The sequence below is a fragment of the Crocodylus siamensis genome, chromosome 13 (genome assembly GCF_052110815.1).
Source record: "Crocodylus siamensis isolate JL-2025a chromosome 13, ASM5211081v1, whole genome shotgun sequence".
Lineage (NCBI taxonomy): Eukaryota > Metazoa > Chordata > Crocodylia > Crocodylidae > Crocodylus > Crocodylus siamensis.
The window spans coordinates 10,867,546-10,885,776 of record NC_143407.1 but is presented as its reverse complement, the minus strand read 5'-3'; the positions used below and the strand labels follow the sequence as shown (position 1 = coordinate 10,885,776).

At 46.7% G+C, this 18,231-nt stretch overlaps 1 long non-coding RNA gene across 1 annotated transcript; it reads left to right on the top strand.

Moving 5' to 3' along the window:
* Positions 1-9: 9 nt before the first annotated feature.
* LOC149853900 (uncharacterized) lies at positions 10-10,838 on the top strand. The gene is made up of 3 exons (XR_016438914.1): positions 10-125; positions 3,449-3,738; positions 8,052-10,838. It is a non-coding gene; the product is annotated as an uncharacterized LOC149853900 (long non-coding RNA).
* The last annotated feature ends 7,393 nt before the right edge of the window (positions 10,839-18,231 follow it).

Here is an 18,231-nt window from a genome sequence, read left to right as displayed (position 1 = left end):
CCCGGCTCCCTCGGGGCCGCCCACCCGCGCCGCGAGCTCGCGGGGCCCCGGGCGCGGCGCCGGCCCCCGGGAGGCCCGCGGGGGACGGTGCTGTGCCGGCCGCGGGAGGCGAGCGCGGGGCGCAGGTAGACGCGCGGCGCTTCCCGAGGGCGTCCGGGAGAGGGTAGCGGGGGCGCTGCGCGGAGGCGGTGTAGGCGAGGGCGAGCCAGGAGAAAGCCGTTACCGAGGCTCTCCCTCCCCAGGCAAGAGTCTCCGTGGAGCGGTTTAAGACCCGAGTGGACAAAGCCCTGGCTGGGATGAGGTAGCTGGGGCTGGCCCTGCTTTGAGCGGGGGGTTGGACTAGGTGCGACCCCCTGAGGTCCCTTCACCCCTCGTCCTCTGGGGTTCGCTCATTCCAGGCACGAAACCGCAGCAGGGGTAGATTTAACCCAAGGCAGCTCCTTCGCCCAGCGGGTCACGAAAGGGTGGGACTCGCGGCCACCACGCCGGGAGGAAGCCAGATCGCAGAGCCGGGTTCACAGAGGGACTGGGCGCACGCCTGCAGGGAAGGGGCATCAGTCGCTGTTGAGCATGGCGGGGAAGGGGCAGCCTTTGAAGCGGAGCGCCCTGGCCCTTCAGTGCCAGGCTCCAAGTGAGAGGTGAACGGGCGGAAACAAAAGCAGCAGCCGCTCTGGGACACAAGAGAGTGGGCAAAGACAGTCTGAGCCACTCAGTGGCACGTCTTATGTTTTATGATGCCTCAGTCTACGAGCTGCAGCAGCGCGGTGCGCTCTCCTCCCTTGGCCCTGTCCTGGCACGATGAATTTGGACAATCATTAAAAATGCTGCCAGTCTGTACGTGCATACAGACAACCAAGGTTTTCTTTTTCTCTTTCCCCAAAGACTAAAGCCAAACGCCTGAAAAATAAAGGGAAAGTACAACTCTCCCACAACACTGCTGAATCGCTATTCCCCGCCCCCCCCACACCTTTATTAATATCAGGTTAACAAAAGCAAGAAGGCACAGGCTTGTTTTAACGAACAGCAGTGGGCATTTTTTTCCTGGGCAAGAGATGCTTTAAACTGCTCTTTAGGAGGGAGGGTGAAAGACCATCCTGGCCCGAGTCTGGATCATGCGTGACTGTGGATGTTGCTGTTTTTCAGTCCTTTTTTTGGTATCCCTGGTTTTAGTGAGGGGGGGGGGGGAGGGGGGGGAAGTGCAAGCTATTGATGTCAGTGTATTCGGTTCTTGGAAAGCTGGTAGGACTCAGGTAGGAGATGAGAGATTACTGGCTAGTTAATACACAGGCTGGGATTGTACCAGGGAAGTAGTTGCCTGGCTTAATTGCAATGAATGTCTCCTGTTAATGATCCCTGCAGGGGAGGCTTTCTTTGCTGCTGAGAACCCCATGCAGGCAATTATAAGAAGTGCATGTGGTTGTGGGGAGAAATGTGTTCTGCTTCTGCTCTCCACGGCTCTGATCCAAAGTCCGATGAAGTCAACAGAAAGTCCTTCCACTGACTTCAACGGTCTTCTGCTCAGCTCCTGTATTGGAAATAGAGGCCTGAGAGCTATAGGATATCGATCTGAGAAGCCCTGTGAAAAAGGAACCACAGGAGTAGTTAGTAGGTGGATTAGACAGCCAGAGTAAAAGACGGAGGAACTAGTGGATCACAGAACATAATGCATTGTAATAGAATCAAATCATTATTTATTATCTGTATTGTGGTATTAGTGCCAGGCACTATACAAGTATAGAACAAAAGGACAGCAATTTTTGCCCTGAAGAGTAATATAATATAATATAATATAATATAATATAATATAATTTTCAGAATCTTCATAAACATTACAGGATTAATAGAATAGTTTCAGATCATTAAAAAGGGTAGCTAACAATATAATAAACCTATAGCACAGAAGATGTAGTACAGACAGAAAAGATAAGTGCCTGGGTTTGGAATATATCATAATAAAATCAATGCTTACATTATTTAAGGAAATGTTATTTGTTAAAGGCAGAACTGGAATTAAAGCCTGCCAATCTTACACACGTGAATAACCCTTCCGTAGGAGACTGGACACACATTAGCTTAGGGTGAGTGAGGATATATAGGCTTGGCATTAGAGAAGTAAAGCACTTTGGCTGAAGTTCAAGGATGTTTTTAATGGCTTTACTGAATTGGGGCCTGGGTCAGAGAGCCTCAGTGAGTGGGAAGGGAAAAAGAGAGACTTTGTGAGGTGCTAGTTACTTTGAATAGCATATCGATCGACCGATCTATCTTCCAGTAATAACTCGCAAATTAAAGAAGAGGTTTTAATACAATTTTTCCTTGAGAAATGTTTAGTTCTCCAAGCAATGTTTCTGTTTATTCTGATATTATCCACTTAACTTTCCACACTGGATTCTTTCACAGCAGCTGGAGTTTCAGGGATTTTCCCTAGTCAGGGACTGTCGGCAGCCTGCTGTGCATTATAAATCACTGCTAAGTAGGAACTATAAGACCCCTGGCACACAACAAGTCATTAAATATTATTAAACGTAGCAGAACTCCCATAAAGCCTTATTGCCTTAAACATACCTTCCAGAGTTTGAAAAGACCCTTAATGTGTTTAAAGCCCTTTAATAATGGGGAGCTAGTCTACTCATATGTGTGCCTTTGGCATTGATAATCTGTATCCCAGAGATAACTGTAATCAGATGGCTCGAATGCAGACTGGCTTCCAGCAGAGCTGTGTGTGCACGCAAGGGGTGTATGCCGAAGGGGGGAGTTTGAACCGGACTGGAACCTCTCAGCTAGAAGACATTTTTTTGATATCCTTCTGGGGACGGCAGATAGTTTGGCTTTCGTTTGAGTCTCACAATGTGCGGGGTTTTCTGTCTCGTGATAGCAGTGGCAGTCTGCAAGAATGAGCAGGGGCCAGGAGCGCTGGGGTGCTCTTCCTGGATCCGCCACTGACCAGCCGGCCTCAGACAATGTGCTTCCACTTTCTGAGGCTTTGTTTTCGTGTGTATATAAGAGAAATAGTGACCCTTCACCTGTCTGTTGGGGAGCATTTAATGAATGGATATTTGGGAAGCGCATAGAAACGATCAGATGAATGGAGCTGCTGTATGGAAATGCAAAGCACTCTTGTTGTCTTCTCTCTTTTTTTTCTCTCTCTCTCTTTCTGTGCATGTGCTAGTAAAACCTCAGGGATATATTCTGAACTCTACTGTCTTCCTTAATTCTGCTCTCTGCAAGAGGCTGTCCAAGCTGGAAGCGGAGTGGAATGGAAAGGTCAAAATGGGACCCACTTCCCATCAGAGCTGCTTGGGAATTTTTTGACAAAATGGTTCTTCCCTGGAAAAGGCTGGTTTGTCAAAACCGGTTTGCAGGCCTGGGTCATTCGGCCTGAACGTATTAGTTTAAAAAGTGTTGAAAAGAAACCTTTGCTGTGGCCAACTGTAAAATGTTTACATTTCAGAAATGAAAAAATCCCACCGTTTCATTTTTTTTGGTGAGGTGCAAACATTGTTGACTTTTCTTCCTGCTGGAGAAGGGGGAAAACATTCTGAAATTCCAACATTTTCCTGCGATGGCAAATCCCTTTTCCACCCAGGACGAGCTCTCACTTACTGCAACCACATCAAAGGCCTGCTCCTGTTCCCACTGCTAGCAGCCTGTAGAGCTCATGGTCATAAGGTATCACTGAGACCAAGGATTTAGCAGGTTTCTCCGGAGGAGCAGACATTTATGTGCTAATAACTATCTAAGGTAAGAACAGCAAAAGTTTGAAAACTAACCCTGAGTTTGGCCAGGACTATGAGTACTCCTATTGTATGACAGGAGTGAACCTCTAACTGAAAGAACCAGAGGCTAGGGGCAGACATTACATTTATCCATGGATAAATGATGCCCACATTTATTCCAGAACAAAAATATCCTGGGATTGACACATACACATGTTGCCCTTCTAATCAGGGTTTAGGGAGCAGCTAATGCACTGCTGCTTTTCTGCCACTGATTCAATGATGCTGTCCTGGAATAACTGTATAGGTATATTTTGCTATATCCTGAGATAAACTGTAACTATCTTTTAACCAAGAATTTTTTTAGGCCTTATCCCAGGATAAAGGGCATGGGCATCTGCAGGCTTGCACTTTGTCCCGGGATAAAAATGGTTTATCCTGGAATAAATACAATGTTTATTTGCAGCCAGAGATATTTATTCTCGGGGAACAGATTATACCAGCTCAGTGCTGTCCTCTGAAGCAGGTGATGCCAGCCTCTGCAGACAATAAAGTACTGGACTAGACGGACCAGTGGCACGATCTAGTCTGACATGTCCTATAATCCTACGTCAGTAGCAAAACCCTAATTAGCAGCAGCAGTCTGCAGCACGGGTATGCCGGTGTGATTCTACGTGCAAAAAATTCTCTCCACAAACTGAAGACATTTTCTATTTTTTGTCCTTCTGACGTGCCCCTGCTCCCTGCTTCTAATGTGCACATTGTTGTAACTCCTAGAGAGCAACCGGAAAGACTCGGGCAGTTCACAGCAGGTCCAGGGGATAAGATTCAGCAGATGGGCCTTTTCTCAAGCAATGGTCGATTTTACTGTAGCTTCGCAAACCCGAAATGAAATCGCATGCCTTTGGAACCCACCGAGAACAAAACTATAGCCTCTTCCTGGTGCTGGGGGAGTTTGGCGTCGTGGCTGGAAAATGTGGAGCTGGATTGGTTTGAAGTGGCTTTGCCACAATTAATTTAAAGTCAAGGCAGAATGGGGGAATCCCTCCCACTGTTAGCTGCCCTTGAGTCAGCTTACGTCCCTGTTGTTAATGGAGCCTGATTACATCAGAGAGAAGTTCGGGATGCTCCTCCAGCTCTTAACTTTCCTAATGTTTGGGGCCGTTTGGATCCACGTTTTTCATTTGACTCATATCAAGCTAGAGAGAAATTTCCACAAACATTGGCCTGGCTCTATTCCAGTTCAAGGCACCAGTACAATTCCCACTGGCTTCAATGGGAACGGAGTTTGACCACCACTGTGCGCTTTTGGTACCTCCACCCATGGGCTCCTGGTGTGAAATTGAGGCCTCATCCAGATGTAAACTTCTTCCCAAGCTCAGGGGCATTTAGGTTCAACTTCAGGCCCTATGGAGTAAGTTCCTTGAGGAAGGGACTATCTCTGTCCTACACCTAGGTTAATGACTGGGGCTTTTAGGCACCATCGTAATGCAAATAAATGGATCAGCACCAACCCCTACAAATGGAATTAGAAAACAATAGGGGTAATAAAAGGTTATAGGTGCCTCTGGGACTCTGTCCAAGGCCCTGTAGAGACACTTTGTTGACTTGGACATTTCGAATAGCATCCAGAGTTTCTGCAAGCCTGTTATTTTGAAGGCACCTTCTATGCTGTGACAGCATTTTGACCTCTAAGGATCTGGCTAATTCCAGGCTCAGGATAAAAGTTTGCCAATTTTCAGTGACAGCTGCCTCATTATGAGATCAGTGGTGGTGATGCTGCTGCTGGTGATAGGGCTTTGCTGCCATCAGATCTAGATCCAGACAGAGCTCAATTTCTTCCAAACTGAGAGAGGTTTAGGTTGAAGGTTTGGGCTTTTCTAGATGAATACATCTCAGGTGGCCTCCGGTATATTTGACTGTACTACTTGAGTTTTCTGTTCCTGCTCAGGGTAGGAAGAGGTGGGGGAGAGCTGCCCTATTAGGGAAGCTTTCCCTTCAGCATTTTGTATAATACTGTGGGCCCTCTGAACACAAAGGGTTTCTTTGGATATACTCTGGGACTGTCATCCAGGGCAGGATCAATGGGCAGCAGAAAAGTAGGATGTTTTGGGAACAAAGCGGGAGAACACACACTGCTTCCATACTCTGAGAGGTTGATGGAATAGCCATAACTGAAATGATGGTCTCTATTGAGTCCCAAAGATTTATGATGATGCTGGCAGTCAAAATAATGTATAAGCCTCCTACCTAATAAAATACTGAATAAATATGGCATTCCTGTTACACTGAGTGGCTTAAGCATTTTTTTAAAATCAGTGAAAGAGGAGTTGTATCCTAGGCACAAGGATTGATTGCCCTTATTTTAGCCTATTGCTTCGTGTATAAGGGTCCAGGCCTCGGCTAGTGTAAATCAGCACAGCTCTGCTGAAATCAAGCTGAATCAAGGGATTTGGCCTTTATAAATAAGGCAGAAAAGTATCTAGCTAGGATAAAATTACATGGGCAAACTTTGGTCCATAAATGTTTAAAGCATCAGTTCCCGACTTGTGGCCAGCGGGCTACGGGCTGCCTCCAAGACCCCCTGATACTGTTTACAGCCATAGGAAATTTTACTGTCTAGAAATCCATGTTTTTCAAGCGGACAGGGATAGCTATGGATGAGGCTACTTTCAGGGTTACTGTAGGCCAGCAAAGTCTGGGGGCCAATGGTGTTTATTAGTTTTTGGAACCCTATAAAACTATTTCCCTGACTGATATGTGAGGCAGGGTCTTTTGTAACTTGTATATTGGCTGCTAGTATCCTGCAGCAATGAATTCTAGTAGGAAGTTATCTACAGAGAGGATCCAGCATAACTCAGTTAAATTTCTTTTAAGGTTGTTGCCTTTTCGTTTCATAAAGTTCCTTCCTGTTATAGGTTAAGTTTTATGAAAGAGGCTTTAGTTTTCTCCGCTGGAAACATTATTTTATAGACCTCAAACATGTTCTCTCTCATTTTTCACCTGCCCAGACTAAAGAGACCTGGTCTCCTTAATCCCATGCTCTTTTCTGATTCCACAAGCACACAATTTAGTTTCGTAAAGCTGCAGGAGAAGAAAACTTGGAAATATGAGAAAATGTGCTTACAGCCTTGCTCTGCAGAGAGACAGTTGCCTCGTCTATTTAAACAAAGTTCTCGTGGAGGCATTAGTTATATCTTGGGGTAATATCTCAGCTGAAGAAAATGAAAATTATTTCCTTGGCCCCTCTGTGGCATTTTAGAACCTCTTGGCAACTGAAAAGCCCTGACGAGTATCCAAGGAGTTTCTGTTGTTTCTCTGAGCCTGGTCTCAATGTTTCTTTGCAAATCCTGAGCTCTTAATATAGCACGATCTCTTCCAGGAACACATGGGTTGATGGCAGGAAAAGAACTTTATTAACACACCCAGGGAGATTTTTCTTGCTGATCATTTGTCAAAATGTTTCACATCACGTTGTGCCTAGGAGATGGAGCCCCTTCAGCAGGAAATCCATTGGTTCCACAAAGCCGAGCCCAGTTTTGTTGTTTTGCAGAGCTGGCAAAATATATAATTATCACATTTTCAACTCTTGCAAAGGGAGCACAAACACAAATACGCATACAGGCATTATAATCGCACACAAACGCATAATATAGCATGATACCCATTTAACTCCCCCGCACGTACAGATACAAGCATGCATAGGCACACAAAGACTGCATGCTGTAATCACAAACACATCTGCACCTATGTGATATATACAGAGGATAAAGAGGAATATGACTACGAATGCGCACATACCCAACCACATACAGATAGCCTAGTTATACAGGCAATAATTACATTCATATGTATAGACTCATGTGATGATCACATCTTCCTTGTAGGTATTATAAACATATGCTATAAACATGTGTGTGTACATGCAGACTCACAGTCTCACAATAACGCACACAAATGCACGCACACAAAGAGGTGTGTGAAATTCCGTGGTTTATTTGCTGTAAATGCAGTTTCAGGTCAACCTGAACTATTTGCTCACTTGTGTTGAAAAAAATTTGAAAGAAGTCAAAATGTAGCATGATGATATTTAAAAAAAAAAAAAATGCTGAATTTCTATTTCAGAGCAGCAGTTCGATGAGAAATGTTATTAAGTTGGAGGAGGAGGGGGAAACCCCCCCCCCCAAAGCATTTTGTTTCAGTGAGAATGAAATGTTTTGGTAGAAATGAGTTTGGGTTTGGTGTTTTCTTGGGAAAACTGAAAAAAAAAATTTTTGACTTGACTCACCGTAACGTTTTGGGTTTTTTTTTTAAATTGTTAAAATTGTTTTGATTCAGGTGCCAAACTGGAAAATGAGTTACTCACCCAGTCAACTTGTGAGAGCCAACCCTACCAGACGGACTACACTGATCTACACCAGTTGAGGACTTGGCCCGATCATTGAGGACAATGGGACTAGGCTGATCTGTGCTAGTTCAGAATCCGACCCAGTCATCGAAAGCCGTGGGGCGATGCTGATTTACTCCCACGGAGGTGCTGGCCCGGCCTGATGTGTAGTTGCATAATGTGGGCCGATACACTGCGCTTTACGTTTTGAGACTGAATTCAACTGGACACTTTGTGGTTTGTTGGCTGTGCATTGCCTCCTCAAACCTGAAAGGATTCCTCCCTCTCCCCGTCTTAGTATAAACTGTATTCAGCATGTTTCCAATATTGCGAGTTTAACTCATACAAAGCAGCAGTGTTTCCCTGGCTGTTTTACACTTTAATAGGGAAAAATTTGTACTTTGTACATGAAACATGTGGGAGATTTTTTCAGTGTGCTTCGGAAAGTGCTTTGCGCTGCCAAGTTTGGCCTCTTCAATTTCTTTTTCCTTAGAGTTGCTCCAAAGTGAAAGAGGAAAGAAAAAAAAAAGAGTCAAAATGAAGTTTTAAATCACTGACGATGAAAATGGTAAGTCACACAAATGGAGGCTTAGAGCCAAAACCAGCCGGAGGAGAAATGGATTAATTTTCTTTGGAGGAATCAGGACAAAACTTACCCCACTGATATCACTGAAGCTATTCCAGATTTACACCTGTGTCACTGGGTTCGGAAGCTGCCTCCTCACCCCAATTTCTGTTCCCACTTGCCCTAATAGAAATCTGGAGCCATTAAGCTGGATGGAATTATTGCAGGTTTACACCAATGTGGAACAGGCCATAGAGTTTACACCACCATGGGCCCAATCCTCAGACGATGCTAATTTGAAGTCAACAGCTCCAAAATTAAAACCAAGCATGTGGCTTGTGGTGTGCATTACACATTGGACTCCCACAGTGGTGTAAATCTGGAGCAATTCAAATCTAGCTATGGACTTATGCCACATTTGGAGCAGTAGAATTGGATGCAGAATCTGGATGTCAGCCCCCACATTCTGGGGCCATTATTGAAAGGGAATCAGGAGCAACTCCAGTGATTTAAGGGGAGGTATTTCATATTTGCACCAGTGCAACGGCCTGTCATGTAACACACGCCATCATGCAGAGCAGATACTTGGCAGACGCTGCTTCTATAGCGCTCTGGCTTTAGTGGAGATAGTACGACAGCCACCAAGTGAGAATCTGCCCCGCCGGAGGTTATGTACGGAGGTTAGAGTTTGTCTGAGCTGGTGACCATCTAGAAGAGCCCCACTGCCATCTGTGGGGTTGTTCCAGATTTACTTTGCCGTGGCCAAAAACAAACTTTGGCCTCCGGTTGCAAAATGATCAACCATTGGCTTAAGCACTTGGAAGTTGCAAAGTACTGTGACTTGTGTTGGCACTGGGTGCTTGTGTTGAGTGGGCCAAACTCGGTTGTGGTGTAAGCAGGTCAAAGTGATGCCAATGGAGTTAGACCTAGAGTGGATTGGCCCAGTGAGCATAACTTGTATACTTGGAGAGGGGTGATAGCAGTGAAGGAGAACAATTAACCAGGGGCAGTGGGGCGAAGTGGGGTAAAAGAGCTCCTAGCTCTTTAAATGTCTTAATGGATATGGAACTCCTCTCTTATCCTTGTATAAATTAGGATTAAGTCCAGGGACATCAATGAGGTGTAAACCACCACGGGCAAGTAGAATTGAGGTTTCTGAGAGTCATGTTTGGCCTGAATCTCCTCCCGGGTACACCGGGGTTGCTGTGTTAATGAGCTCAACCCCGAATCCCCTGCTAGTCGCACCAATTGAGGCTCGAGCCTGTGGACTTCAGTCTGCTCACTCCTGATTTACACCAGGGGCAAGTGAGGTCAGACTCTTGACCATTAGCTCTGTAAGCATAGTGTTTCTTACAGAGCCTGGTTGTTTTAAGGTTCCCTCTGATGCCACTCGCCGTGCGCCCTTCGCGCCATGTTCTGAATGAGCTTCCCCTGAGCACCCCATTTACACATCACCTACAGCCCTCTGGTTTTGGGCCAGGGCCATAGCTGGTGGCACTGTCCCAATTTACACTAGCGGAGGACCCGGATTATCTTCTAGCGACTGCCAAAGGAGGAGACATGTGGTGCTGGATTTGGGAGCTGCATGTGGATACTGAGATGGTTTGGAAGAGGCTCGTTCCTCTGTTGGGGATGGACAGATTTATTCTCCTCAGCTCTAACGAGACATTTCCAGAGCCCAGTAAATTATATGCCCCAAGACAGAAGAAATCTTGCCTCATAAATCAGAGCTGCGGCTGACAAGTGCTGCAAGCATCTTTATCCTGGTGAGTGGGTTTTTTGAGGTCCCAGGTACGGCAGCCTCCACCGCAAATCCCTAATAAATCTGGGAGCAATCATTTTCCACAGAGAGCCAAAAAAGCGCCGGAAAACATTTTCTTCCCTTAAAATGTAAGTGGAAAATTTATTGTGGAGAGGCTGGGAGGAGCCTTTCCCAGGATGCCACAACAAACTGCACTACATCCAGGATCCCGAGGGGCCTTAGATGGTGGAGACAGGGGAACTGTCAGGGTGTAAATCAGGAGGAGCCCCTTTGAAACCGATGGGGGATAGAGGTGTCAGGGATGGGAGAATCAGGCCCAGTGGTTTTCGCTGCCACACCAAAACCAATAAAGGGGCTAAGTGAGATTGAAATGGCAGAGCTTGCTGCCTTCTGTTTTGTGTTTAATGCTTGAAAAACTCTCCCATCAAAAGGGGGGGGTGGAGGGGGCGGGGCGGGGGTGGCGTTATTTTATTAACTAGCCGACACCTGAAAGTAATTGGGTCCGTCTTGGTGGCTGGGAGTGGAGAAGGGGTATTGTTCTAGAGGCGTCTCTGGGGCTGGGGTACAGGGATATAACCCCTGGGCAGCTATTTCGCTTAGGTTTTTCTTCCTTTCACTCTGCTCTGAGGCTCATTAGCTGTGGACGGTGAAAGCTAACACAGAAGTCCCTGCAAATGTAAGCCCAAGCTCTGTCCTGGGGACCCGATTATACCCCCACTGAAATAAGTGACAAAGTCCTCACTGAATTCGGCAAGGATCGCTTTCCGAAGATCTGCCAACGCCAATGGTCTGGGTAAAAATTCAGCCAGTTCCATTGTCCTCAATGATCAGGTGTATGGGAATCATCTCTTGGCTTTGGATCCCAACACAGACAATGTTTGCTGAGCATTGGTATGGGAGACATGTCTTTGTGATTGTCCCTTCACAGACAGTCGTGTTACTGCTTAGGTCATTTTGCCCAGATCAAGCCTCCTCTCTGCACTTGCTGGGATGTAACGCCTCCTCCTGGTTTTCAAGTCCACGTTTCATAACATCTCACTGCCCCACCATGTCGAGAATAACTTTCTTCCCTACGCCCTGCAGCTGACAAAATTCCCGGATGTCTTCTTCAGCCATCCAAGACCCAGAAATACTTCGTTAGCTTCTTGGGCCAGGGACCAACCTTCTGTCCCTATAGAATCATAGAAAAGCAGGGCTGGGAGGGAATTCTTGAGGTCATCTAGTCCAACCCTGTGCTCAAGGCAGGATCAACCCTATCCATCCCATCCCGTCCCATCCAAGTGCTCGTTTGACATGTTCCTAAAACTGTGCAAATCTGCCAAACAGCTATGAAGCACGTTGCTCCAAAACACCAAGAACAACCTAACCTGCCACAGTTAAAATGTGTGTATGGGGGCGGGGGTTGCCAGTGGGACATACACGGGGCACTGTCAGTGTCCTGCTGCTGCAAGGTTGTGCTTGTACAGCAGGAAGCACAATGAAATCCTGATCCATAGTCATAATCAGTATGTGGTAAAAAAGGGTGAGGCTTTACTGCCTGTCATCTGCTCATGTGCCTGTTCTTATGCTGCAGTGAATAGAAACTTAGCTGGCATAGCTGAGCTCTGCACAGAAAAAAGGTGTAGGTGACCATGGTTTACCCAGCACTTGCCATGGGCAAGAGCAGGCACCCACACAGGTACTGCAGAGCTCCTAATGCATAGTGTAAGGAGGTGCAGCCTTCTGGGGCTGCAACTGCAGCTGCAGGTAGACAGCAGTTAATAGTCTGTCTGTTGGGAAGGCTGGGAGACAGCTGCAGCTGATGATGATGGTAAAGGAGGGTGGACCTGCAAAGAGGATTGAAAAACTCCAGGAGCAGAGGGGAGATTGATGTACATGGAGCTTGGGATGCCCCTTTTGAGGCCTGATGGCAAGTTTTGATTTTGTTTGCAATCTTGCCTGTTTTAGCATGTGTTTTGTTTGCTGTGGGGACAAGGCTGCCCTGTGTAAAATAAAGTGGCTGGACCCTGAATCCAGAGTTGACTGGCCTTGGTATGGAAGCTGGGTGAGAGACTTGCTTACATAGTCAATCCCTGTTCTCTTTGGCTCCTTGGTTAATTTTTTGGGGGTCTACTTGCTGAGATTGGGCCTTGTGGGTGCTATTGCAATGTAAGTGTATCAAAATATTGCAAAAAAACAAAAGGAAAAGGGTGTGGAGAAGAAGCAATATGCAAAATAAGAGGTAACAATGGGGCAAATCAGTGTTCACATTCTTCTTTGTTCTTTTTTTTGTGAAAACTGTCTCTATTTCCCCCTAAGTTTTCTCCTTGTGTCTTTTTTTGTTTTGTTTTTAAAGAATGAATCACTCCTTTAACAATTGTTTTTAACCTTTCATTAAATAAAACCAAAAGAGAATTGGAAAAAAATTAAACGTTCCAGTTTCTTTTCCCGTTGCTCTGCTGGTAAAATGTGCCTCTCTTCCTGTTTCCTCACCCTCTACCCCCTCTAAGAGCAGGGACAGAAGAGGGAACCCCCCCCCAAAAAGGGGGTGCCCCCCTCGTTCTAAAGCTTTCAGGTTTTGAAAACTCTACAATGGGTTTTTTCCTCTTGTTCGTTTTTTGTTTTTCTTCTTGGTCCCTAAAATACCCCTCTAAAATATTTTTTACTGGGCATCTAAAGAAGCCAAAGAAAAAAACACTTGAAAAATGCCTGCAAGCAAATGGCTATCCTTTCCAGTGATGTCCCATCTCTTTTATATTGGTGTAGCTTCATGAACACCAACTCAGCCATGCTGTTTCATGCCAGCTCAGTCTGATCAAACATGATTCTGCATTTAGCTAGCACGCTGTATCTGTAGATCCTCAAACTCCCTACAAAGTTGGGTAAGCAGTTTACATGTGGGGGAAATGTGGCCCTGAGGAGACAAACGGTTGTCTAAGGTCATAAGCAGATCAGTGGCAGATCCCGGCATGAATTTGCTGGTCTGTCTGCTTTTTATCCTAAGGCCTATCTCTAGCCCTGCTCAGGGAGCTGCCTTAGTGCTGTAAGGACTCTGCCAGCTCTTTATTTGGCTCCAGAGAAGAGAGAGTGGGTCACTAGAGTGCAAAGCATGAGGAATGCTCTCTGCTTTCCAGGGCTAGCAGAAGGCCATGAGAAACCAAGTCTAAGTGAGAAGAGCCTCTTTATGGTACCAGAATATGGAGAGCAGATAGGTGGTTCAAAGTCACAATTGTCCTATCTAGGTCCAGCACGAGGGAATGGCGTAGGTAAGAATCGGGCCCCTGCTGTATTTATTCCCAGCCTCTTTGCTCCCCACAGAGATCTCCCAGCAGCTTCTGTCCAGCAGGTTTCAAGGGGACTTGGGTGTTTTTTTTCATGTATGATAATTGATGGAACTGGGAATTAAATCACTTCAAGCAATCAGGCTATTAAAGACCTCTGTACCTGTCAGAATGAATGAAACATGACAACACAAAGACCATTAAAGGTCACAATAAAACCATATGGTCTGTCGGGCTGTTGCTCCAGACCCAAGATGTACAAACCAGTTCCTGCTTCCCTGCCTCGGCAACATCCAGGGACTCGGTGCAGGTCCGCGTCATGATGTAGCAGATTATGTGCAGCGTATATGGGCTGCATGTGCAATTTGGAACGGGTTCATGCTCGGACAGCTGATAAGAAAACAGCCATGGAGATGGTGGTGGGAACCAGGCTGTCATTCATATTTCTGTAGTGTTAGAGCCATGATTTGTCAGATCTCTTGAGCATGCGTGTAGTGTTTGATGGGTGGGCTGAAGGACCCTATTGTGCTTTAAGTTCCTAAAGCAGATCAAGCAGGTACTGGACTGATGGCCATCAATGGCCGGCTGGAGGGATAGATAGACCAAGGGAGAGACTTCTGGTCTGGATTAAGGTTAGTGTTGAAGGCTGAGGCTGGATAAGGCCTAGGGATGGGCACTGGGTTGCTGTTCTCCAAGACACTATCCCCAAACCTGTGTTTTCAACCCAGGCCAATTGCTCACCTGAAGGTATGTGCTAGAATTTGGGATCTGTTTTCACTCAGGCTGGTCACCGGGTCTCCTTGCAGCGAGGAAGCAGGAAAAATCATTCCAGGGCAGACAGTGCTCCAGTCCCTCCTCATCATTGCCCATCTGCCCAGGAGCCCAGACCATATTCCCACAACTCGCGGGGAGAGAATCCAAGAAAGACTCGGCTTCCTGGCAGATGCACATCTGTTGGGTATGCCCATAGAAGTCCTAGCAACATATACAGGGGCCGTGGCACCAGTGTGGACATGCAATAAGTTAGCCAGGGCTTTGCAGTGTGCTGCTCACACCTAGGTTAGGCTAGTATGGGCGCTTAGATCTGGGTGCTGATCACCCGGGCTTCTCTGCAGTTCAGGTACACCACCAGGTACTACTGCATCTTGGAGGCTGCTCTAGTGTCCACCTTGGTGGAGCTAAGCTCCATCGGCCTCTGGTGATCCAAGAACTGGGGACCCAGAGAGCTGTCACCATCTCTGAGATGCAGTAGGTCCAGCAGAGCCAGTCTCCAGGATGGGGTCCAAAGCATTTTACAGTGGGCAATAAGGCAACCGTGACCAGAAGGAATGAGGTGTTTCCAGCTGCAGCTTGAAATAAGGGGAGAGAATGGCTCTGGCCCAGGTAAATGGGTTGTTCTAAGGGTAGGATAAAGTTTTGATAACCAGAAATTTGTCCTTTGTGGGCCATCTCCATTGTTGCCGTAACCCCATTGACTTTGGCAGCTGTACATTAGGGATCAGCCTGGCTTACTGTCCTGCGCTGCACTTGATACTGTCTTAGTCTTTGCATACAGTGACTTGGACCCTGGAGCTGAGCTGGCTGTTCCTGCTGGCATGATGGGAAGGGTCTGGTTTCACTCTGTGGCCTGGGATCTTGGCTGTAGGTCTGGAGATGGGACAGCTAGCAACTCCCTGAATATTTCCTGTCTCCTGTTTTTTTTTGTCCCACCTTATCCCATCCGATCCTCATCTCTGCATTGCCATTGCCCTATTGCACTGTCCCCGAGTTGACCTCTCTCAGCCTGACCCATATGCTAAAGGTTTCCCTTTCCCTTGGCCCGTCCCGATAAGGAGACCAGAAACAGCTTTGACCTTTCAACTGCAAATATCTCTGCCATGAACCTTAAGTGGGTTCATGCCTCACTGCTCCCTTGATCACACGCTAAGAAATAAAACTGTTTCACTGAACCTCTAAGCAACCAGGCACTACAAATCTAGGGCACCAGAAGCTGCTTTTGTGGGTGCAGTAATACTCCTGTAGTCACTGGCAAATATGCAGCTGCTGGAGCTGCAAGAAGGGGGCTGGGATACGTGTAGTGTTCCCCATTCACACCTCCAGCCTCACTGGAAGTTTTACCTGGATGGTGGCTGCCCAAGATAAGCTCAGAGCCAAGCAAGCAGGGGCCAGTTCCTCAGATGGGGAAAACTGGTGTAGCTCCATTAATGAGACAGTGGATCCAGCTTACTCCAGCTGGGGTTTGGCTCAGTGCTCGTAACTCATGTAACTGCCATCCTCAGTTAATTCAATAAAGGAGCGTAAAATGAGTAAAGAGCGTTCCAAAGACCAAGGGGAGCCAGAGCTGAAATTTCCTCGGTCTCAGAATCAGATGGTGCCTAACTCCTCTCTCTGGTGTAAATACAGAGTAGCTCCATTGGAGGATGCTCTTGTCAACGGTGCTGGTGTTTATTATCTGGGCAAAGTTACTGCCTGGTTGATCCATGTGAAAGGAGAACTGGGCATCTGAGCATAACCCCCTGAATGGAGATGGGCTGTGGCCAAAGCCCTGATAATCTTGTAGGCAGCTGGAGGAAATCTCACTCCGGGTAATGTCATGAGGCTTTGGTCATTCACTTCAATGACATCAGGACTCAAGGTCCCAGATTCTGCCCCCGGCAGCAAGAACCCCCTGAGCTGCCGGACCCGCGGTGGCAAGGCAGAATGAGGCCTGGAGGGGCTTGTTTGGTCAAACGCAGATGGGAAAGGGATGGTTTATTTTAGGAAAAGCTTTCTTCTTAAGTGGAAGCACATTGAGGAGTGCCCTTGAGGCGAAGTGCTCCTTGCACAAAGAACAGGAAGAGCCAACTCGTTCAACCCAGTGGCCTGCTCTCCGCTGAGCTCAGTCCCCTCCAAACCTTTTATGTTGCACTTTAGACTGGGGTGAGAGCTAAACACAAGCAAGGAGCGGTATGATGCAAACTGATCCATGGAAGTGATTGGGGCTGTAGCCATTTGCACCAGTTAAGATCCAGCCTGAGGTCTTGTCTACTTTGCAGAAACCAATTTGTGGCTTTTCTCATTAGCACAAAGGTCTGTTTTCTCATTGCAGCCATTTCTTTTCCCCCCGTGTCCGCTACTACATTTTTGCTTGGCCAGCTGGCTCTTCCCATCCTAGGAAGGCTGTAGGAATACTCTTCGTAATGCAATACTACTTTGTGCCCAAGGATCATCGCACCCAAAGGAAGAAGTTCAGTGCCTGGATCTCCATTGTACAAGTGGGGGGGAATTTTATGCACAGAGTGGGAAGGGAAGTGACTTAACTAAGGACATATAGCAAGTCATGTGCAGAGCTGGGCTTGGACCCAGGAGTCCTGATACACACTTCTGTACCTTAAGCATCACCCTGGACAAGTTAGGTCTGTGTGTAGGCAGTTTACACAAACTAATCTCACATCTCATCTTCTAAATTACAGTGATCCAAATACACGGGCAGGTGGACAGTTGAATAGAAATATTGAGTTTTCCTCTCAAAAACGGTGTCAAAAGGATTTAAGCTGGGTTTAACACCAGGCACATTAATGAGCGCAACCTGTAACTGTGCAGCTAATTTCTGTTCCTGTTATTATACCACTGGCACGGGTTATTTGCAAACGAACAGGGCATCTGCAGACAGTTGTATTGTTCACTCTGCTGCTACATTATCTGCTTTCTCCTTGACTTTAGGTTATGTCTATGTTGCGACTGGAGGTGTGATTACAGCTTTCATCTAACAGAGGTGCGAAAAGCAATGAAGCTGGGGTAGCATGGACTGCAGTGCTAGCTAGTAATTAGAATATGTACACAAGGTTTCAGGCAGGCTTATAACCCATACTGAATTCCCTACCACCATGTCTTTACTGCTATTTCTTCCCCTGCTGAGTACAATGCAGCTAGGTAGGCAAGGAAAAGCTGTTGCATTTTTCCCATGACCAGGTGTATCTATGTTTGTCCTGGAACAGACATATTACAGGATTGACGTGTGCACACATGACCCCCCCAACCAGGGTTCAGTGCTACTTTCCTGTCATTGATTCAATGATGCAATCCCACGACAACTGTTCAGGTGTCCTTCACAACGTCCTGGGACAAACTATTAGTACTTCGTATCCCCTGAACCTTGTAAGGGTTTGTCTCAAAACAATGGACACATACGTCTGAACAATTGCACTTTGTTCCGGGATAAAATGGTTTCTCCCAGGTCAAAGGCTGTAGCCTGAGTTATGGCTAGATCTGAATGGGTTGCAGTTACACCTCCAGATTGCTGTGTAGACATGGGTTAAATCCTATTTCACTTCACATGGGTAAATGGCCCATGCGCAGCCACAAAACTGCAGTGCTTGGTACTTGCAGGGTCTGCAATCCAGCTCGGGGCCTGCAGTCATGAATGAGTTCAATGGGGCTGTGCTCTGACTGGGCAGATGCATGCAAAATATGCACACCCATAAGGCTGGGTAAGTCCTGAAGGATCAGTTAAAGAAAACCTGAAGCTGGATACAGGAAATGGGCCTCCTACATTTTAGCCTAGT